This window comes from Lithobates pipiens, unplaced genomic scaffold (genome assembly GCF_037356315.1).
Source record: "Lithobates pipiens isolate NorthernLeopardFrog02 unplaced genomic scaffold, aLitPip1_a1.2 Scaffold_8, whole genome shotgun sequence".
NCBI classification, from domain to species: domain Eukaryota; kingdom Metazoa; phylum Chordata; class Amphibia; order Anura; family Ranidae; genus Lithobates; species Lithobates pipiens.
In genome coordinates, this window is record NW_027507903.1 from 298,066,613 (window position 1) to 298,088,795 (window position 22,183).

Genomic DNA, 22,183 nt, shown 5'->3' on the forward strand with positions numbered 1-22,183 from the left:
ATTAGAGGCAGGGCTTTGCTTCCTCATGTCTGAAAGCCGCCAGCAAGGAGAAGAGTGAGCACCACAGTAGTGACAGCCCCATATTTCACTCCAATTCCCCTGAGACTAGAAGTCAGGGTTTTCAATGCCTTAGATCTCACACTACAAACACACAGCTACTGTATGCGGCTGCTGCCACAGAAGTGCTTGGGCACACTTGCATACCAGAAAGTACCAAGCTATTTTGAGGAGGAATTTCAAGCCAAAGATACATTTTTCAGGGTACTGCTTAGGAACAATTCACATGTGTAAATGTTTCCTACGCTATAGCAAACGTTGACTTTTTGAGTTCCGTTCCACTTTGAAGGCTCTATTGCTTTGCATTGCGTTGTATGAGGCACGATCCAAGCACTGACTTTCAGAAAGTCAATAACTGATCTCATATTTCAAAATGGTTCCACTGGGGGTTGAACCCAGGACCTTCTGCGTGTAAAGCAGACGTGATAACCGCTACACTATGGAACCTGTAAGAAGTTGACCAAATTGTCATTTTTCAGAAAGGGAAGGGTTAAACACCAAAGAATCCTTGCATCCTATAATTCAACCTGAGATGCTTTGGCATTTCTTTGGTTTTAGGACACTTTCAAGGGTGTAGCAAGACTGATGTTTCTGGCCACTCTTTGCATAAGGGCCATGACCTGGCACCAGCCCTTAGCAAAGAGCTCCAGGGTCACTACGGTTCCCGTATAAAAGCTATACTCTGGAAGCCGTTCCTCAAGAAATGGAAGGGAGAGGGTAAAGGACTAGTTGCCAGACGTGCCTGTTGCCTCCCTGCAGCTGATCTTCTCCCCATTACTGACTTACCATGTCTTGTTTTATACTGTGTCTCTGTGTGGAGGTGGCCACCTCATTAGAGGCAGGGCTTTGCTTCCTCATGTCTGAAAGCCGCCAGCAAGGAGAAGAGTGAGCACCACAGTAGTGACAGCCCCATATTTCACTCCAATTCCCCTGAGACTAGAAGTCAGAGTTTTCAATGCCTTAGATCTCACACTACAAACACACAGCTACTGTATGCGGCTGCTGCCACAGAAGTGCATGGGCACACTTGCATACCAGAAAGTACCAAGCTATTTTGAGCAGGAATTTCAGGCCAAAGATACATTTTTCAGGGTACTGCTTAGGAACAATTCACATGTGTAAATGTTTCCTACGCTATAGCAAATGTTGATTTTTTGAGTTCCGTTCCACTTTGAAGGCTCTATTGCTTTGCATTGCGTTGTATGAGGCACGATCCAAGCACTGACTTTCAGAAAGTCAATAACTGATCTCATATTTCAAAATGGTTCCACTGGGGGTTGAACCCAGGACCTTCTGCGTGTAAAGCAGACGTGATAACCGCTACACTATGGAACCTGTAAGAAGTTGACCAAATTGTCATTTTTCAGAAAGGGAAGGGTTAAACACCAAAGAATCCTTGCATCCTATAATTCAACCTGAGATCCTTTGGCATTTCTTTGGTTTTAGGACACTTTCAAGGGTGTAGCAAGACTGATGTTTCTGGCCACTCTTTGCATAAGGGCCATGACCTGGTACCAGCCCTTAGCAAAGAGCTCCAGGGTCACTACGGTTCCTGTATAAAAGCTATACTCTGGAAGCCGTTCCTCAAGAAATGGAAGGGAGAGGGTAAAGGACTAGTTGCCAGACGTGCCTGTTGCCTCCCTGCAGCTGATCTTCTCCCCATTACTGACTTACCATGTCTTGTTTTATACTGTGTCTCTGTGTGGAGGTGGCCACCTCATTAGAGGCAGGGCTTTGCTTCCTCATGTCTGAAAGCCGCCAGCAAGGAGAAGAGTGAGCACCACAGTAGTGACAGTCCCATATTTCATTCCAATTCCCCTGAGACTAGAAGTCAGAGTTTTCAATGCCTTAGATCTCACACTACAAACACACAGCTACTGTATGCGGCTGCTGCCACAGAAGTGCTTGGGCACACTTGCATACCAGAAAGTACTAAGCTATTTTGAGGAGGAATTTCAAGCCAAAGATACATTTTTCAGGGTACTGCTTAGGAACAATTCACATGTGTAAATGTTTCCTACGCTATAGCAAACGTTGACTTTTTGAGTTCCGTTCCACTTTGAAGGCTCTATTGCTTTGCATTGCGTTGTATGAGGCACGATCCAAGCACTGACTTTCAGAAAGTCAATAACTGATCTCATATTTCAAAATGGTTCCACTGGGGGTTGAACCCAGGACCTTCTGCGTGTAAAGCAGATGTGATAACCGCTACACTATGGAACCTGTAAGAAGTTGACCAAATTGTCATTTTTCAGAAAGGGAAGGGTTAAACACCAAAGAATCCTTGCATCCTATAATTCAACCTGAGATCCTTTGGCATTTCTTTGGTTTTAGGACACTTTCAAGGGTGTAGCAAGACTGATGTTTCTGGCCACTCTTTGCATAAGGGCCATGACCTGGTACCAGCCCTTAGCAAAGAGCTCCAGGGTCACTACGGTTCCTGTATAAAAGCTATACTCTGGAAGCCGTTCCTCAAGAAATGGAAGGGAGAGGGTAAAGGACTAGTTGCCAGACGTGCCTGTTGCCTCCCTGCAGCTGATCTTCTCCCCATTACTGACTTACCATGTCTTGTTTTATACTGTGTCTCTGTGTGGAGGTGGCCACCTCATTAGAGGCAGGGCTTTGCTTCCTCATGTCTGAAAGCCGCCAGCAAGGAGAAGAGTGAGCACCACAGTAGTGACAGTCCCATATTTCATTCCAATTCCCCTGAGACTAGAAGTCAGAGTTTTCAATGCCTTAGATCTCACACTACAAACACACAGCTACTGTATGCGGCTGCTGCCACAGAAGTGCTTGGGCACACTTGCATACCAGAAAGTACTAAGCTATTTTGAGGAGGAATTTCAAGCCAAAGATACATTTTTCAGGGTACTGCTTAGGAACAATTCACATGTGTAAATGTTTCCTACGCTATAGCAAACGTTGACTTTTTGAGTTCCGTTCCACTTTGAAGGCTCTATTGCTTTGCATTGCGTTGTATGAGGCACGATCCAAGCACTGACTTTCAGAAAGTCAATAACTGATCTCATATTTCAAAATGGTTCCACTGGGGGTTGAACCCAGGACCTTCTGCGTGTAAAGCAGATGTGATAACCGCTACACTATGGAACCTGTAAGAAGTTGACCAAATTGTCATTTTTCAGAAAGGGAAGGGTTAAACACCAAAGAATCCTTGCATCCTATAATTCAACCTGAGATCCTTTGGCATTTCTTTGGTTTTAGGACACTTTCAAGGGTGTAGCAAGACTGATGTTTCTGGCCACTCTTTACATAAGGGCCATGACCTGGTACCAGCCCTTAGCAAAGAGCTCCAGGGTCACTACGGTTCCCGTATAAAAGCTATACTCTGGAAGCCGTTCCTCAAGAAATGGAAGGGAGAGGGTAAAGGACTAGTTGCCAGACGTGCCTGTTGCCTCCCTGCAGCTGATCTTCTCCCCATTACTGACTTACCATGTCTTGTTTTATACTGTGTCTCTGTGTGGAGGTGGCCACCTCATTAGAGGCAGGGCTTTGCTTCCTCATGTCTGAAAGCCGCCAGCAAGGAGAAGAGTGAGCACCACAGTAGTGACAGCCCCATATTTCACTCCAATTCCCCTGAGACTAGAAGTCAGGGTTTTCAATGCCTTAGATCTCACACTACAAACACACAGCTACTGTATGCGGCTGCTGCCACAGAAGTGCTTGGGCACACTTGCATACCAGAAAGTACCAAGCTATTTTGAGGAGGAATTTCAAGCCAAAGATACATTTTTCAGGGTACTGCTTAGGAACAATTCACATGTGTAAATGTTTCCTACGCTATAGCAAATGTTGACTTTTTGAGTTCCGTTCCACTTTGAAGGCTCTATTGCTTTGCATTGCGTTGTATGAGGCACGATCCAAGCACTGACTTTCAGAAAGTCAATAACTGATCTCATATTTCAAAATGGTTCCACTGGGGGTTGAACCCAGGACCTTCTGCGTGTAAAGCAGTCGTGATAACCGCTACACTATAGAACATGTAAGAAGTTGACCAAATACTCATTTTTCAGAAAGGGAAGGGTTAAACACCAAAGAATCCTTGCATCCTATAATTCAACCTGAGATCCTTTGGCATTTCTTTGGTTTTAGGACACTTTCAAGGGTGTAGCAAGACTGATGTTTCTGGCCACTCTTTGCATAAGGGCCATGACCTGGTACCAGCCCTTAGCAAAGAGCTCCAGGGTCACTACGGTTCCTGTATAAAAGCTATACTCTGGAAGCCATTCCTCAAGAAATGGAAGGGAGAGGGTAAAGGACTAGTTGCCAGACGTGCCTGTTGCCTCCCTGCAGCTGATCTTCTCCCCATTACTGACTTACCATGTCTTGTTTTATACTGTGTCTCTGTGTGGAGGTGGCCACCTCATTAGAGGCAGGGCTTTGCTTCCTCATGTCTGAAAGCCGCCAGCAAGGAGAAGAGTGAGCACCACAGTAGTGACAGTCCCATATTTCATTCCAATTCCCCTGAGACTAGAAGTCAGAGTTTTCAATGCCTTAGATCTCACACTACAAACACACAGCTACTGTATGCGGCTGCTGCCACAGAAGTGCTTGGGCACGCTTGCATACCAGAAAGTACTAAGCTATTTTGAGGAGGAATTTCAAGCCAAAGATAAATTTTTCAGGGTACTGCTTAGGAACAATTCACATGTGTAAATGTTTCCTACGCTATAGCAAACGTTGACTTTTTGAGTTCCGTTCCACTTTGAAGGCTCTATTGCTTTGCATTGCGTTGTATGAGGCACGATCCAAGCACTGACTTTCAGAAAGTCAATAACTGATCTCATATTTCAAAATGGTTCCACTGGGGGTTGAACCCAGGACCTTCTGCGTGTAAAGCAGACGTGATAACCGCTACACTATGGAACCTGTAAGAAGTTGACCAAATTGTCATTTTTCAGAAAGGGAAGGGTTAAACACCAAAGAATCCTTGCATCCTATAATTCAACCTGAGATCCTTTGGCATTTCTTTGGTTTTAGGACACTTTCAAGGGTGTAGCAAGACTGATGTTTCTGGCCACTCTTTGCATAAGGGCCATGACCTGGTACCAGCCCTTAGCAAAGAGCTCCAGGGTCACTACGGTTCCCGTATAAAAGCTATACTCTGGAAGCCGTTCCTCAAGAAATGGAAGGGAGAGGGTAAAGAACTAGTTGCCAGACGTGCCTGTTGCCTCCCTGCAGCTGATCTTCTCCCCATTACTGACTTACCATGTCTTGTTTTATACTGTGTCTCTGTGTGGAGGTGGCCACCTCATTAGAGGCAGGGCTTTGCTTCCTCATGTCTGAAAGCCGCCAGCAAGGAGAAGAGTGAGCACCACAGTAGTGACAGTCCCATATTTCATTCCAATTCCCCTGAGACTAGAAGTCAGAGTTTTCAATGCCTTAGATCTCACACTACAAACACACAGCTACTGTATGCGGCTGCTGCCACAGAAGTGCTTGGGCACGCTTGCATACCAGAAAGTACTAAGCTATTTTGAGGAGGAATTTCAAGCCAAAGATAAATTTTTCAGGGTACTGCTTAGGAACAATTCACATGTGTAAATGTTTCCTACGCTATAGCAAACGTTGACTTTTTGAGTTCCGTTCCACTTTGAAGGCTCTATTGCTTTGCATTGCGTTGTATGAGGCACGATCCAAGCACTGACTTTCAGAAAGTCAATAACTGATCTCATATTTCAAAATGGTTCCACTGGGGGTTGAACCCAGGACCTTCTGCGTGTAAAGCAGACGTGATAACCGCTACACTATGGAACCTGTAAGAAGTTGACCAAATTGTCATTTTTCAGAAAGGGAAGGGTTAAACACCAAAGAATCCTTGCATCCTATAATTCAACCTGAGATCCTTTGGCATTTCTTTGGTTTTAGGACACTTTCAAGGGTGTAGCAAGACTGATGTTTCTGGCCACTCTTTGCATAAGGGCCATGACCTGGTACCAGCCCTTAGCAAAGAGCTCCAGGGTCACTACGGTTCCCGTATAAAAGCTATACTCTGGAAGCCGTTCCTCAAGAAATGGAAGGGAGAGGGTAAAGAACTAGTTGCCAGACGTGCCTGTTGCCTCCCTGCAGCTGATCTTCTCCCCATTACTGACTTACCATGTCTTGTTTTATACTGTGTCTCTGTGTGGAGGTGGCCACCTCATTAGAGGCAGGGCTTTGCTTCCTCATGTCTGAAAGCTGCCAGCAAGGAGAAGAGTGAGCACCACAGTAGTGACAGTCCCATATTTCATTCCAATTCCCCTGAGACTAGAAGTCAGAGTTTTCAATGCCTTAGATCTCACACTACAAACACACAGCTACTGTATGCGGCTGCTGCCACAGAAGTGCTTGGGCACACTTGCATACCAGAAAGTACCAAGCTATTTTGAGGAGGAATTTCAAGCCAAAGATACATTTTTCAGGGTACTGCTTAGGAACAATTCACATGTGTAAATGTTTCCTACGCTATAGCAAATGTTGACTTTTTGAGTTCCGCTCCACTTTGAAGGCTCTATTGCTTTGCATTGCGTTGTATGAGGCACGATCCAAGCATTGACTTTCAGAAAGTCAATAACTGATCTCATATTTCAAAATGGTTCCACTGGGGGTTGAACCCAGGACCTTCTGCGTGTAAAGCAGACGTGATAACCGCTACACTATGGAACCTGTAAGAAGTTGACCAAATTGTCATTTTTCAGAAAGGGAAGGGTTAAACACCAAAGAATCCTTGCATCCTATAATTCAACCTGAGATCCTTTGGCATTTCTTTGGTTTTAGGACACTTTCAAGGGTGTAGCAAGACTGATGTTTCTGGCCACTCTTTGCATAAGGGCCATGACCTGGTACCAGTCCTTAGCAAAGAGCTCCAGGGTCACTACGGTTCCTGTATAAAAGCTATACTCTGGAAGCCGTTCCTCAAGAAATGGAAGGGAGAGGGTAAAGGACTAGTTGCCAGACGTGCCTGTTGCCTCCCTGCAGCTGATCTTCTCCCCATTACTGACTTACCATGTCTTGTTTTATACTGTGTCTCTGTGTGGAGGTGGCCACCTCATTAGAGGCAGGGCTTTGCTTCCTCATGTCTGAAAGCTGCCAGCAAGGAGAAGAGTGAGCACCACAGTAGTGACAGTCCCATATTTCATTCCAATTCCCCTGAGACTAGAAGTCAGAGTTTTCAATGCCTTAGATCTCACACTACAAACACACAGCTACTGTATGCGGCTGCTGCCACAGAAGTGCTTGGGCACACTTGCATACCAGAAAGTACTAAGCTATTTTGAGGAGGAATTTCAAGCCAAAGATACATTTTTCAGGGTACTGCTTAGGAACAATTCACATGTGTAAATGTTTCCTACGCTATAGCAAACGTTGACTTTTTGAGTTCCGTTCCACTTTGAAGGCTCTATTGCTTTGCATTGCGTTGTATGAGGCACGATCCAAGCACTGACTTTCAGAAAGTCAATAACTGATCTCATATTTCAAAATGGTTCCACTGGGGGTTGAACCCAGGACCTTCTGCGTGTAAAGCAGTCGTGATAACGGCTACACTATAGAACATGTAAGAAGTTGACCAAATACTCATTTTTCAGAAAGGGAAGGGTTAAACACCAAAGAATCCTTGCATCCTATAATTCAACCTGAGATCCTTTGGCATTTCTTTGGTTTTAGGACACTTTCAAGGGTGTAGCAAGACTGATGTTTCTGGCCACTCTTTGCATAAGGGCCATGACCTGGTACCAGCCCTTAGCAAAGAGCTCCAGGGTCACTACGGTTCCTGTATAAAAGCTATACTCTGGAAGCCATTCCTCAAGAAATGGAAGGGAGAGGGTAAAGGACTAGTTGCCAGACGTGCCTGTTGCCTCCCTGCAGCTGATCTTCTCCCCATTACTGACTTACCATGTCTTGTTTTATACTGTGTCTCTGTGTGGAGGTGGCCACCTCATTAGAGGCAGGGCTTTGCTTCCTCATGTCTGAAAGCCGCCAGCAAGGAGAAGAGTGAGCACCACAGTAGTGACAGTCCCATATTTCATTCCAATTCCCCTGAGACTAGAAGTCAGAGTTTTCAATGCCTTAGATCTCACACTACAAACACACAGCTACTGTATGCGGCTGCTGCCACAGAAGTGCTTGGGCACGCTTGCATACCAGAAAGTACTAAGCTATTTTGAGGAGGAATTTCAAGCCAAAGATAAATTTTTCAGGGTACTGCTTAGGAACAATTCACATGTGTAAATGTTTCCTACGCTATAGCAAACGTTGACTTTTTGAGTTCCGTTCCACTTTGAAGGCTCTATTGCTTTGCATTGCGTTGTATGAGGCACGATCCAAGCACTGACTTTCAGAAAGTCAATAACTGATCTCATATTTCAAAATGGTTCCACTGGGGGTTGAACCCAGGACCTTCTGCGTGTAAAGCAGACGTGATAACCGCTACACTATGGAACCTGTAAGAAGTTGACCAAATTGTCATTTTTCAGAAAGGGAAGGGTTAAACACCAAAGAATCCTTGCATCCTATAATTCAACCTGAGATCCTTTGGCATTTCTTTGGTTTTAGGACACTTTCAAGGGTGTAGCAAGACTGATGTTTCTGGCCACTCTTTGCATAAGGGCCATGACCTGGTACCAGCCCTTAGCAAAGAGCTCCAGGGTCACTACGGTTCCCGTATAAAAGCTATACTCTGGAAGCCGTTCCTCAAGAAATGGAAGGGAGAGGGTAAAGAACTAGTTGCCAGACGTGCCTGTTGCCTCCCTGCAGCTGATCTTCTCCCCATTACTGACTTACCATGTCTTGTTTTATACTGTGTCTCTGTGTGGAGGTGGCCACCTCATTAGAGGCAGGGCTTTGCTTCCTCATGTCTGAAAGCTGCCAGCAAGGAGAAGAGTGAGCACCACAGTAGTGACAGTCCCATATTTCATTCCAATTCCCCTGAGACTAGAAGTCAGAGTTTTCAATGCCTTAGATCTCACACTACAAACACACAGCTACTGTATGCGGCTGCTGCCACAGAAGTGCTTGGGCACACTTGCATACCAGAAAGTACCAAGCTATTTTGAGGAGGAATTTCAAGCCAAAGATACATTTTTCAGGGTACTGCTTAGGAACAATTCACATGTGTAAATGTTTCCTACGCTATAGCAAATGTTGACTTTTTGAGTTCCGCTCCACTTTGAAGGCTCTATTGCTTTGCATTGCGTTGTATGAGGCACGATCCAAGCATTGACTTTCAGAAAGTCAATAACTGATCTCATATTTCAAAATGGTTCCACTGGGGGTTGAACCCAGGACCTTCTGCGTGTAAAGCAGACGTGATAACCGCTACACTATGGAACCTGTAAGAAGTTGACCAAATTGTCATTTTTCAGAAAGGGAAGGGTTAAACACCAAAGAATCCTTGCATCCTATAATTCAACCTGAGATCCTTTGGCATTTCTTTGGTTTTAGGACACTTTCAAGGGTGTAGCAAGACTGATGTTTCTGGCCACTCTTTGCATAAGGGCCATGACCTGGTACCAGTCCTTAGCAAAGAGCTCCAGGGTCACTACGGTTCCTGTATAAAAGCTATACTCTGGAAGCCGTTCCTCAAGAAATGGAAGGGAGAGGGTAAAGGACTAGTTGCCAGACGTGCCTGTTGCCTCCCTGCAGCTGATCTTCTCCCCATTACTGACTTACCATGTCTTGTTTTATACTGTGTCTCTGTGTGGAGGTGGCCACCTCATTAGAGGCAGGGCTTTGCTTCCTCATGTCTGAAAGCTGCCAGCAAGGAGAAGAGTGAGCACCACAGTAGTGACAGTCCCATATTTCATTCCAATTCCCCTGAGACTAGAAGTCAGAGTTTTCAATGCCTTAGATCTCACACTACAAACACACAGCTACTGTATGCGGCTGCTGCCACAGAAGTGCTTGGGCACACTTGCATACCAGAAAGTACTAAGCTATTTTGAGGAGGAATTTCAAGCCAAAGATACATTTTTCAGGGTACTGCTTAGGAACAATTCACATGTGTAAATGTTTCCTACGCTATAGCAAACGTTGACTTTTTGAGTTCCGTTCCACTTTGAAGGCTCTATTGCTTTGCATTGCGTTGTATGAGGCACGATCCAAGCACTGACTTTCAGAAAGTCAATAACTGATCTCATATTTCAAAATGGTTCCACTGGGGGTTGAACCCAGGACCTTCTGCGTGTAAAGCAGACGTGATAACCGCTACACTATGGAACCTGTAAGAAGTTGACCAAATTGTCATTTTTCAGAAAGGGAAGGGTTAAACACGAAAGAATCCTTGCATCCTATAATTCAACCTGAGATCCTTTGGCATTTCTTTGGTTTTAGGACACTTTCAAGGGTGTAGCAAGACTGATGTTTCTGGCCACTCTTTGCATAAGGGCCATGACCTGGTACCAGCCCTTAGCAAAGAGCTCCAGGGTCACTACGGTTCCTGTATAAAAGCTATACTCTGGAAGCCGTTCCTCAAGAAATGGAAGGGAGAGGGTAAAGGACTAGTTGCCAGACGTGCCTGTTGCCTCCCTGCAGCTGATCTTCTCCCCATTACTGACTTACCATGTCTTGTTTTATACTGTGTCTCTGTGTGGAGGTGGCCACCTCATTAGAGGCAGGGCTTTGCTTCCTCATGTCTGAAAGCCGCCAGCAAGGAGAAGAGTGAGCACCACAGTAGTGACAGTCCCATATTTCATTCCAATTCCCCTGAGACTAGAAGTCAGAGTTTTCAATGCCTTAGATCTCACACTACAAACACACAGCTACTGTATGCGGCTGCTGCCACAGAAGTGCTTGGGCACACTTGCATACCAGAAAGTACTAAGCTATTTTGAGGAGGAATTTCAAGCCAAAGATACATTTTTCAGGGTACTGCTTAGGAACAATTCACATGTGTAAATGTTTCCTACGCTATAGCAAACGTTGACTTTTTGAGTTCCGTTCCACTTTGAAGGCTCTATTGCTTTGCATTGCGTTGTATGAGGCACGATCCAAGCACTGACTTTCAGAAAGTCAATAACTGATCTCATATTTCAAAATGGTTCCACTGGGGGTTGAACCCAGGACCTTCTGCGTGTAAAGCAGTCGTGATAACGGCTACACTATAGAACATGTAAGAAGTTGACCAAATACTCATTTTTCAGAAAGGGAAGGGTTAAACACCAAAGAATCCTTGCATCCTATAATTCAACCTGAGATCCTTTGGCATTTCTTTGGTTTTAGGACACTTTCAAGGGTGTAGCAAGACTGATGTTTCTGGCCACTCTTTGCATAAGGGCCATGACCTGGTACCAGCCCTTAGCAAAGAGCTCCAGGGTCACTACGGTTCCTGTATAAAAGCTATACTCTGGAAGCCATTCCTCAAGAAATGGAAGGGAGAGGGTAAAGGACTAGTTGCCAGACGTGCCTGTTGCCTCCCTGCAGCTGATCTTCTCCCCATTACTGACTTACCATGTCTTGTTTTATACTGTGTCTCTGTGTGGAGGTGGCCACCTCATTAGAGGCAGGGCTTTGCTTCCTCATGTCTGAAAGCCGCCAGCAAGGAGAAGAGTGAGCACCACAGTAGTGACAGTCCCATATTTCATTCCAATTCCCCTGAGACTAGAAGTCAGAGTTTTCAATGCCTTAGATCTCACACTACAAACACACAGCTACTGTATGCGGCTGCTGCCACAGAAGTGCTTGGGCACGCTTGCATACCAGAAAGTACTAAGCTATTTTGAGGAGGAATTTCAAGCCAAAGATAAATTTTTCAGGGTACTGCTTAGGAACAATTCACATGTGTAAATGTTTCCTACGCTATAGCAAACGTTGACTTTTTGAGTTCCGTTCCACTTTGAAGGCTCTATTGCTTTGCATTGCGTTGTATGAGGCACGATCCAAGCACTGACTTTCAGAAAGTCAATAACTGATCTCATATTTCAAAATGGTTCCACTGGGGGTTGAACCCAGGACCTTCTGCGTGTAAAGCAGACGTGATAACCGCTACACTATGGAACCTGTAAGAAGTTGACCAAATTGTCATTTTTCAGAAAGGGAAGGGTTAAACACCAAAGAATCCTTGCATCCTATAATTCAACCTGAGATCCTTTGGCATTTCTTTGGTTTTAGGACACTTTCAAGGGTGTAGCAAGACTGATGTTTCTGGCCACTCTTTGCATAAGGGCCATGACCTGGTACCAGCCCTTAGCAAAGAGCTCCAGGGTCACTACGGTTCCCGTATAAAAGCTATACTCTGGAAGCCGTTCCTCAAGAAATGGAAGGGAGAGGGTAAAGAACTAGTTGCCAGACGTGCCTGTTGCCTCCCTGCAGCTGATCTTCTCCCCATTACTGACTTACCATGTCTTGTTTTATACTGTGTCTCTGTGTGGAGGTGGCCACCTCATTAGAGGCAGGGCTTTGCTTCCTCATGTCTGAAAGCTGCCAGCAAGGAGAAGAGTGAGCACCACAGTAGTGACAGTCCCATATTTCATTCCAATTCCCCTGAGACTAGAAGTCAGAGTTTTCAATGCCTTAGATCTCACACTACAAACACACAGCTACTGTATGCGGCTGCTGCCACAGAAGTGCTTGGGCACACTTGCATACCAGAAAGTACCAAGCTATTTTGAGGAGGAATTTCAAGCCAAAGATACATTTTCAGGGTACTGCTTAGGAACAATTCACATGTGTAAATGTTTCCTACGCTATAGCAAATGTTGACTTTTTGAGTTCCGCTCCACTTTGAAGGCTCTATTGCTTTGCATTGCGTTGTATGAGGCACGATCCAAGCATTGACTTTCAGAAAGTCAATAACTGATCTCATATTTCAAAATGGTTCCACTGGGGGTTGAACCCAGGACCTTCTGCGTGTAAAGCAGACGTGATAACCGCTACACTATGGAACCTGTAAGAAGTTGACCAAATTGTCATTTTTCAGAAAGGGAAGGGTTAAACACCAAAGAATCCTTGCATCCTATAATTCAACCTGAGATCCTTTGGCATTTCTTTGGTTTTAGGACACTTTCAAGGGTGTAGCAAGACTGATGTTTCTGGCCACTCTTTGCATAAGGGCCATGACCTGGTACCAGTCCTTAGCAAAGAGCTCCAGGGTCACTACGGTTCCTGTATAAAAGCTATACTCTGGAAGCCGTTCCTCAAGAAATGGAAGGGAGAGGGTAAAGGACTAGTTGCCAGACGTGCCTGTTGCCTCCCTGCAGCTGATCTTCTCCCCATTACTGACTTACCATGTCTTGTTTTATACTGTGTCTCTGTGTGGAGGTGGCCACCTCATTAGAGGCAGGGCTTTGCTTCCTCATGTCTGAAAGCTGCCAGCAAGGAGAAGAGTGAGCACCACAGTAGTGACAGTCCCATATTTCATTCCAATTCCCCTGAGACTAGAAGTCAGAGTTTTCAATGCCTTAGATCTCACACTACAAACACACAGCTACTGTATGCGGCTGCTGCCACAGAAGTGCTTGGGCACACTTGCATACCAGAAAGTACTAAGCTATTTTGAGGAGGAATTTCAAGCCAAAGATACATTTTTCAGGGTACTGCTTAGGAACAATTCACATGTGTAAATGTTTCCTACGCTATAGCAAACGTTGACTTTTTGAGTTCCGTTCCACTTTGAAGGCTCTATTGCTTTGCATTGCGTTGTATGAGGCACGATCCAAGCACTGACTTTCAGAAAGTCAATAACTGATCTCATATTTCAAAATGGTTCCACTGGGGGTTGAACCCAGGACCTTCTGCGTGTAAAGCAGACGTGATAACCGCTACACTATGGAACCTGTAAGAAGTTGACCAAATTGTCATTTTTCAGAAAGGGAAGGGTTAAACACCAAAGAATCCTTGCATCCTATAATTCAACCTGAGATGCTTTGGCATTTCTTTGGTTTTAGGACACTTTCAAGGGTGTAGCAAGACTGATGTTTCTGGCCACTCTTTGCATAAGGGCCATGACCTGGCACCAGCCCTTAGCAAAGAGCTCCAGGGTCACTACGGTTCCCGTATAAAAGCTATACTCTGGAAGCCGTTCCTCAAGAAATGGAAGGGAGAGGGTAAAGGACTAGTTGCCAGACGTGCCTGTTGCCTCCCTGCAGCTGATCTTCTCCCCATTACTGACTTACCATGTCTTGTTTTATACTGTGTCTCTGTGTGGAGGTGGCCACCTCATTAGAGGCAGGGCTTTGCTTCCTCATGTCTGAAAGCCGCCAGCAAGGAGAAGAGTGAGCACCACAGTAGTGACAGCCCCATATTTCACTCCAATTCCCCTGAGACTAGAAGTCAGAGTTTTCAATGCCTTAGATCTCACACTACAAACACACAGCTACTGTATGCGGCTGCTGCCACAGAAGTGCTTGGGTACACTTGCATACCAGAAAGTACTAAGCTATTTTGAGGAGGAATTTCAAGCCAAAGATACATTTTTCAGGGTACTGCTTAGGAACAATTCACATGTGTAAATGTTTCCTACGCTATAGCAAACGTTGACTTTTTGAGTTCCGTTCCACTTTGAAGGCTCTATTGCTTTGCATTGCGTTGTATGAGGCACGATCCAAGCACTGACTTTCAGAAAGTCAATAACTGATCTCATATTTCAAAATGGTTCCACTGGGGGTTGAACCCAAGACCTTCTGCGTGTAAAGCAGACGTGATAACCGCTACACTATGGAACCTGTAAGAAGTTGACCAAATTGTCATTTTTCAGAAAGGGAAGGGTTAAACACCAAAGAATCCTTGCATCCTATAATTCAACCTGAGATCCTTTGGCATTTCTTTGGTTTTAGGACACTTTCAAGGGTGTAGCAAGACTGATGTTTCTGGCCACTCTTTACATAAGGGCCATGACCTGGTACCAGCCCTTAGCAAAGAGCTCCAGGGTCACTACGGTTCCCGTATAAAAGCTATACTCTGGAAGCCGTTCCTCAAGAAATGGAAGGGAGAGGGTAAAGGACTAGTTGCCAGACGTGCCTGTTGCCTCCCTGCAGCTGATCTTCTCCCCATTACTGACTTACCATGTCTTGTTTTATACTGTGTTTCTGTGTGGAGGTGGCCACCTCATTAGAGGCAGGGCTTTGCTTCCTCATGTCTGAAAGCCGCCAGCAAGGAGAAGAGTGAGCACCACAGTAGTGACAGCCCCATATTTCACTCCAATTCCCCTGAGACTAGAAGTCAGGGTTTTCAATGCCTTAGATCTCACACTACAAACACACAGCTACTGTATGCGGCTGCTGCCACAGAAGTGCTTGGGCACACTTGCATACCAGAAAGTACCAAGCTATTTTGAGGAGGAATTTCAAGCCAAAGATACATTTTTCAGGGTACTGCTTAGGAACAATTCACATGTGTAAATGTTTCCTACGCTATAGCAAACGTTGACTTTTTGAGTTCCGTTCCACTTTGAAGGCTCTATTGCTTTGCATTGCGTTGTATGAGGCACGATCCAAGCACTGACTTTCAGAAAGTCAATAACTGATCTCATATTTCAAAATGGTTCCACTGGGGGTTGAACCCAAGACCTTCTGCGTGTAAAGCAGACGTGATAACCGCTACACTATGGAACCTGTAAGAAGTTGACCAAATTGTCATTTTTCAGAAAGGGAAGGGTTAAACACCAAAGAATCCTTGCATCCTATAATTCAACCTGAGATCCTTTGGCATTTCTTTGGTTTTAGGACACTTTCAAGGGTGTAGCAAGACTGATGTTTCTGGCCACTCTTTACATAAGGGCCATAACCTGGTACCAGCCCTTAGCAAAGAGCTCCAGGGTCACTACGGTTCCCGTATAAAAGCTATACTCTGGAAGCCGTTCCTCAAGAAATGGAAGGGAGAGGGTAAAGGACTAGTTGCCAGACGTGCCTGTTGCCTCCCTGCAGCTGATCTTCTCCCCATTACTGACTTACCATGTCTTGTTTTATACTGTGTTTCTGTGTGGAGGTGGCCACCTCATTAGAGGCAGGGCTTTGCTTCCTCATGTCTGAAAGCCGCCAGCAAGGAGAAGAGTGAGCACCACAGTAGTGACAGCCCCATATTTCACTCCAATTCCCCTGAGACTAGAAGTCAGGGTTTTCAATGCCTTAGATCTCACACTACAAACACACAGCTACTGTATGCGGCTGCTGCCACAGAAGTGCTTGGGCACACTTGCATACCAGAAAGTACCAAGCTATTTTGAGGAGGAATTTCAAGCCAAAGATACATTTTTCAGGGTACTGCTTAGGAACAATTCACATGTGTAAATGTTTCCTACGCTATAGCAAACGTTGACTTTTTGAGTTCCGTTCCACTTTGAAGGCTCTATTGCTTTGCATTGCGTTGTATGAGGCACGATCCAAGCACTGACTTTCAGAAAGTCAATAACTGATCTCATATTTCAAAATGGTTCCACTGGGGGTTGAACCCAGGACCTTCTGCGTGTAAAGCAGACGTGATAACCGCTACACTATGGAACCTGTAAGAAGTTGACCAAATTGTCATTTTTCAGAAAGGGAAGGGTTAAACACCAAAGAATCCTTGCATCCTATAATTCAACCTGAGATGCTTTGGCATTTCTTTGGTTTTAGGACACTTTCAAGGGTGTAGCAAGACTGATGTTTCTGGCCACTCTTTGCATAAGGGCCATGACCTGGTACCAGCCCTTAGCAAAGAGCTCCAGGGTCACTACGGTTCCTGTATAAAAGCTATACTCTGGAAGCCGTTCCTCAAGAAATGGAAGGGAGAGGGTAAAGGACTAGTTGCCAGACGTGCCTGTTGCCTCCCTGCAGCTGATCTTCTCCCCATTACTGACTTACCATGTCTTGTTTTATACTGTGTCTCTGTGTGGAGGTGGCCACCTCATTAGAGGCAAAGCTTTGCTTCCTCATGTCTGAAAGCCGCCAGCAAGGAGAAGAGTGAGCACCACAGTAGTGACAGTCCCATATTTCATTCCAATTCCCCTGAGACTAGAAGTCAGAGTTTTCAATGCCTTAGATCTCACACTACAAACACACAGCTACTGTATGCGGCTGCTGCCACAGAAGTGCTTGGGCACACTTGCATACCAGAAAGTACTAAGCTATTTTGAGGAGGAATTTCAAGCCAAAGATACATTTTTCAGGGTACTGCTTAGGAACAATTCACATGTGTAAATGTTTCCTACGCTATAGCAAACGTTGACTTTTTGAGTTCCGTTCCACTTTGAAGGCTCTATTGCTTTGCATTGCGTTGTATGAGGCACGATCCAAGCACTGACTTTCAGAAAGTCAATAACTGATCTCATATTTCAAAATGGTTCCACTGGGGGTTGAACCCAGGACCTTCTGCGTGTAAAGCAGATGTGATAACCGCTACACTATGGAACCTGTAAGAAGTTGACCAAATTGTCATTTTTCAGAAAGGGAAGGGTTAAACACCAAAGAATCCTTGCATCCTATAATTCAACCTGAGATCCTTTGGCATTTCTTTGGTTTTAGGACACTTTCAAGGGTGTAGCAAGACTGATGTTTCTGGCCACTCTTTGCATAAGGGCCATGACCTGGTACCAGCCCTTAGCAAAGAGCTCCAGGGTCACTACGGTTCCCGTATAAAAGCTATACTCTGGAAGCCGTTCCTCAAGAAATGGAAGGGAGAGGGTAAAGGACTAGTTGCCAGACGTGCCTGTTGCCTCCCTGCAGCTGATCTTCTCCCCATTACTGACTTACCATGTCTTGTTTTATACTGTGTCTCTGTGTGGAGGTGGCCACCTCATTAGAGGCAGGGCTTTGCTTCCTCATGTCTGAAAGCTGCCAGCAAGGAGAAGAGTGAGCACCACAGTAGTGACAGTCCCATATTTCATTCCAATTCCCCTGAGACTAGAAGTCAGAGTTTTCAATGCCTTAGATCTCACACTACAAACACACAGCTACTGTATGCGGCTGCTGCCACAGAAGTGCTTGGGCACACTTGCATACCAGAAAGTACTAAGCTATTTTGAGGAGGAATTTCAAGCCAAAGATACATTTTTCAGGGTACTGCTTAGGAACAATTCACATGTGTAAATGTTTCCTACGCTATAGCAAACGTTGACTTTTTGAGTTCCGTTCCACTTTGAAGGCTCTATTGCTTTGCATTGCGTTGTATGAGGCACGATCCAAGCACTGACTTTCAGAAAGTCAATAACTGATCTCATATTTCAAAATGGTTCCACTGGGGGTTGAACCCAGGACCTTCTGCGTGTAAAGCAGACGTGATAACCGCTACACTATGGAACCTGTAAGAAGTTGACCAAATTGTCATTTTTCAGAAAGGGAAGGGTTAAACACCAAAGAATCCTTGCATCCTATAATTCAACCTGAGATCCTTTGGCATTTCTTTGGTTTTAGGACACTTTCAAGGGTGTAGCAAGACTGATGTTTCTGGCCACTCTTTGCATAAGGGCCATGACCTGGTACCAGCCCTTAGCAAAGAGCTCCAGGGTCACTACGGTTCCTGTATAAAAGCTATACTCTGGAAGCCGTTCCTCAAGAAATGGAAGGGAGAGGGTAAAGGACTAGTTGCCAGACGTGCCTGTTGCCTTCCTGCAGCTGATCTTCTCCCCATTACTGACTTACCATGTCTTGTTTTATACTGTGTCTCTGTGTGGAGGTGGCCACCTCATTAGAGGCAGGGCTTTGCTTCCTCATGTCTGAAAGCCGCCAGCAAGGAGAAGAGTGAGCACCACAGTAGTGACAGCCCCATATTTCACTCCAATTCCCCTGAGACTAGAAGTCAGAGTTTTCAATGCCTTAGATCTCACACTACAAACACACAGCTACTGTATGCGGCTGCTGCCACAGAAGTGCTTGGGCACACTTGCATACCAGAAAGTACTAAGCTATTTTGAGGAGGAATTTCAAGCCAAAGATACATTTTTCAGGGTACTGCTTAGGAACAATTCACATGTGTAAATGTTTCCTACGCTATAGCAAACGTTGACTTTTTGAGTTCCGTTCCACTTTGAAGGCTCTATTGCTTTGCATTGCGTTGTATGAGGCACGATCCAAGCACTGACTTTCAGAAAGTCAATAACTGATCTCATATTTCAAAATGGTTCCACTGGGGGTTGAACCCAAGACCTTCTGCGTGTAAAGCAGACGTGATAACCGCTACACTATGGAACCTGTAAGAAGTTGACCAAATTGTCATTTTTCAGAAAGGGAAGGGTTAAACACCAAAGAATCCTTGCATCCTATAATTCAACCTGAGATCCTTTGGCATTTCTTTGGTTTTAGGACACTTTCAAGGGTGTAGCAAGACTGATGTTTCTGGCCACTCTTTGCATAAGGGCCATGACCTGGTACCAGCCCTTAGCAAAGAGCTCCAGGGTCACTACGGTTCCTGTATAAAAGCTATACTCTGGAAGCCGTTCCTCAAGAAATGGAAGGGAGAGGGTAAAGGACTAGTTGCCAGACGTGCCTGTTGCCTCCCTGCAGCTGATCTTCTCCCCATTACTGACTTACCATGTCTTGTTTTATACTGTGTCTCTGTGTGGAGGTGGCCACCTCATTAGAGGCAGGGCTTTGCTTCCTCATGTCTGAAAGCTGCCAGCAAGGAGAAGAGTGAGCACCACAGTAGTGACAGTCCCATATTTCATTCCAATTCCCCTGAGACTAGAAGTCAGAGTTTTCAATGCCTTAGATCTCACACTACAAACACACAGCTACTGTATGCGGCTGCTGCCACAGAAGTGCTTGGGCACACTTGCATACCAGAAAGTACTAAGCTATTTTGAGGAGGAATTTCAAGCCAAAGATACATTTTTCAGGGTACTGCTTAGGAACAATTCACATGTGTAAATGTTTCCTACGCTATAGCAAACGTTGACTTTTTGAGTTCCGTTCCACTTTGAAGGCTCTATTGCTTTGCATTGCGTTGTATGAGGCACGATCCAAGCACTGACTTTCAGAAAGTCAATAACTGATCTCATATTTCAAAATGGTTCCACTGGGGGTTGAACCCAGGACCTTCTGCGTGTAAAGCAGACGTGATAACCGCTACACTATGGAACCTGTAAGAAGTTGACCAAATTGTCATTTTTCAGAAAGGGAAGGGTTAAACACCAAAGAATCCTTGCATCCTATAATTCAACCTGAGATCCTTTGGCATTTCTTTGGTTTTAGGACACTTTCAAGGGTGTAGCAAGACTGATGTTTCTGGCCACTCTTTGCATAAGGGCCATGACCTGGTACCAGCCCTTAGCAAAGAGCTCCAGGGTCACTACGGTTCCTGTATAAAAGCTATACTCTGGAAGCCGTTCCTCAAGAAATGGAAGGGAGAGGGTAAAGGACTAGTTGCCAGACGTGCCTGTTGCCTTCCTGCAGCTGATCTTCTCCCCATTACTGACTTACCATGTCTTGTTTTATACTGTGTCTCTGTGTGGAGGTGGCCACCTCATTAGAGGCAGGGCTTTGCTTCCTCATGTCTGAAAGCCGCCAGCAAGGAGAAGAGTGAGCACCACAGTAGTGACAGCCCCATATTTCACTCCAATTCCCCTGAGACTAGAAGTCAGAGTTTTCAATGCCTTAGATCTCACACTACAAACACACAGCTACTGTATGCGGCTGCTGCCACAGAAGTGCTTGGGCACACTTGCATACCAGAAAGTACTAAGCTATTTTGAGGAGGAATTTCAAGCCAAAGATACATTTTTCAGGGTACTGCTTAGGAACAATTCACATGTGTAAATGTTTCCTACGCTATAGCAAACGTTGACTTTTTGAGTTCCGTTCCACTTTGAAGGCTCTATTGCTTTGCATTGCGTTGTATGAGGCACGATCCAAGCACTGACTTTCAGAAAGTCAATAACTGATCTCATATTTCAAAATGGTTCCACTGGGGGTTGAACCCAAGACCTTCTGCGTGTAAAGCAGACGTGATAACCGCTACACTATGGAACCTGTAAGAAGTTGACCAAATTGTCATTTTTCAGAAAGGGAAGGGTTAAACACCAAAGAATCCTTGCATCCTATAATTCAACCTGAGATCCTTTGGCATTTCTTTGGTTTTAGGACACTTTCAAGGGTGTAGCAAGACTGATGTTTCTGGCCACTCTTTGCATAAGGGCCATGACCTAGTACCAGCCCTTAGCAAAGAGCTCCAGGGTCACTACGGTTCCCGTATAAAAGCTATACTCTGGAAGCCGTTCCTCAAGAAATGGAAGGGAGAGGGTAAAGGACTAGTTGCCAGACGTGCCTGTTGCCTCCCTGCAGCTGATCTTCTCCCCATTACTGACTTACCATGTCTTGTTTTATACTGTGTCTCTGTGTGGAGGTGGCCACCTCATTAGAGGCAGGGCTTTGCTTCCTCATGTCTGAAAGCCGCCAGCAAGGAGAAGAGTGAGCACCACAGTAGTGACAGCCCCATATTTCACTCCAATTCCCCTGAGACTAGAAGTCAGAGTTTTCAATGCCTTAGATCTCACACTACAAACACACAGCTACTGTATGCGGCTGCTGCCACAGAAGTGCTTGGGCACACTTGCATACCAGAAAGTACCAAGCTATTTTGAGCAGGAATTTCAGGCCAAAGATACATTTTTCAGGGTACTGCTTAGGAACAATTCACATGTGTAAATGTTTCCTACGCTATAGCAAATGTTGACTTTTTGAGTTCCGTTCCACTTTGAAGGCTCTATTGCTTTGCATTGCGTTGTATGAGGCACGATCCAAGCACTGACTTTCAGAAAGTCAATAACTGATCTCATATTTCAAAATGGTTCCACTGGGGGTTGAACCCAGGACCTTCTGCGTGTAAAGCAGACGTGATAACCGCTACACTATGGAACCTGTAAGAAGTTGACCAAATTGTCATTTTTCAGAAAGGGAAGGGTTAAACACCAAAGAATCCTTGCATCCTATAATTCAACCTGAGATCCTTTGGCATTTCTTTGGTTTTAGGACACTTTCAAGGGTGTAGCAAGACTGATGTTTCTGGCCACTCTTTGCATAAGGGCCATGACCTGGTACCAGCCCTTAGCAAAGAGCTCCAGGGTCACTACGGTTCCTGTATAAAAGCTATACTCTGGAAGCCGTTCCTCAAGAAATGGAAGGGAGAGGGTAAAGGACTAGTTGCCAGACGTGCCTGTTGCCTCCCTGCAGCTGATCTTCTCCCCATTACTGACTTACCATGTCTTGTTTTATACTGTGTCTCTGTG

The 22,183-nt window shown here is 45.1% G+C and overlaps 23 non-coding genes across 23 annotated transcripts; all 23 read right to left on the reverse strand.

The window, feature by feature from the left end:
* Nucleotides 1-431: 431 nt before the first annotated feature.
* On the reverse strand, nucleotides 432-504 carry TRNAV-UAC (transfer RNA valine (anticodon UAC)). The gene has a single exon. It is a non-coding gene; the product is annotated as a tRNA-Val (tRNA).
* Nucleotides 505-1,319: 815 nt separating this feature from the next.
* Nucleotides 1,320-1,392, reverse strand: TRNAV-UAC (transfer RNA valine (anticodon UAC)). The gene has a single exon. It is a non-coding gene; the product is annotated as a tRNA-Val (tRNA).
* Nucleotides 1,393-2,207: 815 nt separating this feature from the next.
* On the reverse strand, nucleotides 2,208-2,280 carry TRNAV-UAC (transfer RNA valine (anticodon UAC)). The gene has a single exon. It is a non-coding gene; the product is annotated as a tRNA-Val (tRNA).
* Nucleotides 2,281-3,095: 815 nt separating this feature from the next.
* TRNAV-UAC (transfer RNA valine (anticodon UAC)) lies at nucleotides 3,096-3,168 on the reverse strand. Its single transcript has one exon. It is a non-coding gene; the product is annotated as a tRNA-Val (tRNA).
* Nucleotides 3,169-3,983: 815 nt separating this feature from the next.
* On the reverse strand, nucleotides 3,984-4,056 carry TRNAV-UAC (transfer RNA valine (anticodon UAC)). Its single transcript has one exon. It is a non-coding gene; the product is annotated as a tRNA-Val (tRNA).
* Nucleotides 4,057-4,871: 815 nt separating this feature from the next.
* On the reverse strand, nucleotides 4,872-4,944 carry TRNAV-UAC (transfer RNA valine (anticodon UAC)). The gene has a single exon. It is a non-coding gene; the product is annotated as a tRNA-Val (tRNA).
* An 815-nt stretch (nucleotides 4,945-5,759) lies between these two features.
* On the reverse strand, nucleotides 5,760-5,832 carry TRNAV-UAC (transfer RNA valine (anticodon UAC)). The gene has a single exon. It is a non-coding gene; the product is annotated as a tRNA-Val (tRNA).
* Nucleotides 5,833-6,647: 815 nt separating this feature from the next.
* TRNAV-UAC (transfer RNA valine (anticodon UAC)) lies at nucleotides 6,648-6,720 on the reverse strand. Its single transcript has one exon. It is a non-coding gene; the product is annotated as a tRNA-Val (tRNA).
* A 1,703-nt stretch (nucleotides 6,721-8,423) lies between these two features.
* On the reverse strand, nucleotides 8,424-8,496 carry TRNAV-UAC (transfer RNA valine (anticodon UAC)). The gene has a single exon. It is a non-coding gene; the product is annotated as a tRNA-Val (tRNA).
* Nucleotides 8,497-9,311: 815 nt separating this feature from the next.
* Nucleotides 9,312-9,384, reverse strand: TRNAV-UAC (transfer RNA valine (anticodon UAC)). The gene has a single exon. It is a non-coding gene; the product is annotated as a tRNA-Val (tRNA).
* Nucleotides 9,385-10,199: 815 nt separating this feature from the next.
* TRNAV-UAC (transfer RNA valine (anticodon UAC)) lies at nucleotides 10,200-10,272 on the reverse strand. The gene has a single exon. It is a non-coding gene; the product is annotated as a tRNA-Val (tRNA).
* A 1,703-nt stretch (nucleotides 10,273-11,975) lies between these two features.
* TRNAV-UAC (transfer RNA valine (anticodon UAC)) lies at nucleotides 11,976-12,048 on the reverse strand. Its single transcript has one exon. It is a non-coding gene; the product is annotated as a tRNA-Val (tRNA).
* An 814-nt stretch (nucleotides 12,049-12,862) lies between these two features.
* On the reverse strand, nucleotides 12,863-12,935 carry TRNAV-UAC (transfer RNA valine (anticodon UAC)). The gene has a single exon. It is a non-coding gene; the product is annotated as a tRNA-Val (tRNA).
* An 815-nt stretch (nucleotides 12,936-13,750) lies between these two features.
* Nucleotides 13,751-13,823, reverse strand: TRNAV-UAC (transfer RNA valine (anticodon UAC)). Its single transcript has one exon. It is a non-coding gene; the product is annotated as a tRNA-Val (tRNA).
* Nucleotides 13,824-14,638: 815 nt separating this feature from the next.
* Nucleotides 14,639-14,711, reverse strand: TRNAV-UAC (transfer RNA valine (anticodon UAC)). Its single transcript has one exon. It is a non-coding gene; the product is annotated as a tRNA-Val (tRNA).
* An 815-nt stretch (nucleotides 14,712-15,526) lies between these two features.
* Nucleotides 15,527-15,599, reverse strand: TRNAV-UAC (transfer RNA valine (anticodon UAC)). The gene has a single exon. It is a non-coding gene; the product is annotated as a tRNA-Val (tRNA).
* Nucleotides 15,600-16,414: 815 nt separating this feature from the next.
* Nucleotides 16,415-16,487, reverse strand: TRNAV-UAC (transfer RNA valine (anticodon UAC)). The gene has a single exon. It is a non-coding gene; the product is annotated as a tRNA-Val (tRNA).
* An 815-nt stretch (nucleotides 16,488-17,302) lies between these two features.
* On the reverse strand, nucleotides 17,303-17,375 carry TRNAV-UAC (transfer RNA valine (anticodon UAC)). The gene has a single exon. It is a non-coding gene; the product is annotated as a tRNA-Val (tRNA).
* Nucleotides 17,376-18,190: 815 nt separating this feature from the next.
* TRNAV-UAC (transfer RNA valine (anticodon UAC)) lies at nucleotides 18,191-18,263 on the reverse strand. Its single transcript has one exon. It is a non-coding gene; the product is annotated as a tRNA-Val (tRNA).
* Nucleotides 18,264-19,078: 815 nt separating this feature from the next.
* Nucleotides 19,079-19,151, reverse strand: TRNAV-UAC (transfer RNA valine (anticodon UAC)). Its single transcript has one exon. It is a non-coding gene; the product is annotated as a tRNA-Val (tRNA).
* Nucleotides 19,152-19,966: 815 nt separating this feature from the next.
* Nucleotides 19,967-20,039, reverse strand: TRNAV-UAC (transfer RNA valine (anticodon UAC)). The gene has a single exon. It is a non-coding gene; the product is annotated as a tRNA-Val (tRNA).
* An 815-nt stretch (nucleotides 20,040-20,854) lies between these two features.
* On the reverse strand, nucleotides 20,855-20,927 carry TRNAV-UAC (transfer RNA valine (anticodon UAC)). The gene has a single exon. It is a non-coding gene; the product is annotated as a tRNA-Val (tRNA).
* An 815-nt stretch (nucleotides 20,928-21,742) lies between these two features.
* Nucleotides 21,743-21,815, reverse strand: TRNAV-UAC (transfer RNA valine (anticodon UAC)). The gene has a single exon. It is a non-coding gene; the product is annotated as a tRNA-Val (tRNA).
* Nucleotides 21,816-22,183: the final 368 nt, after the last annotated feature.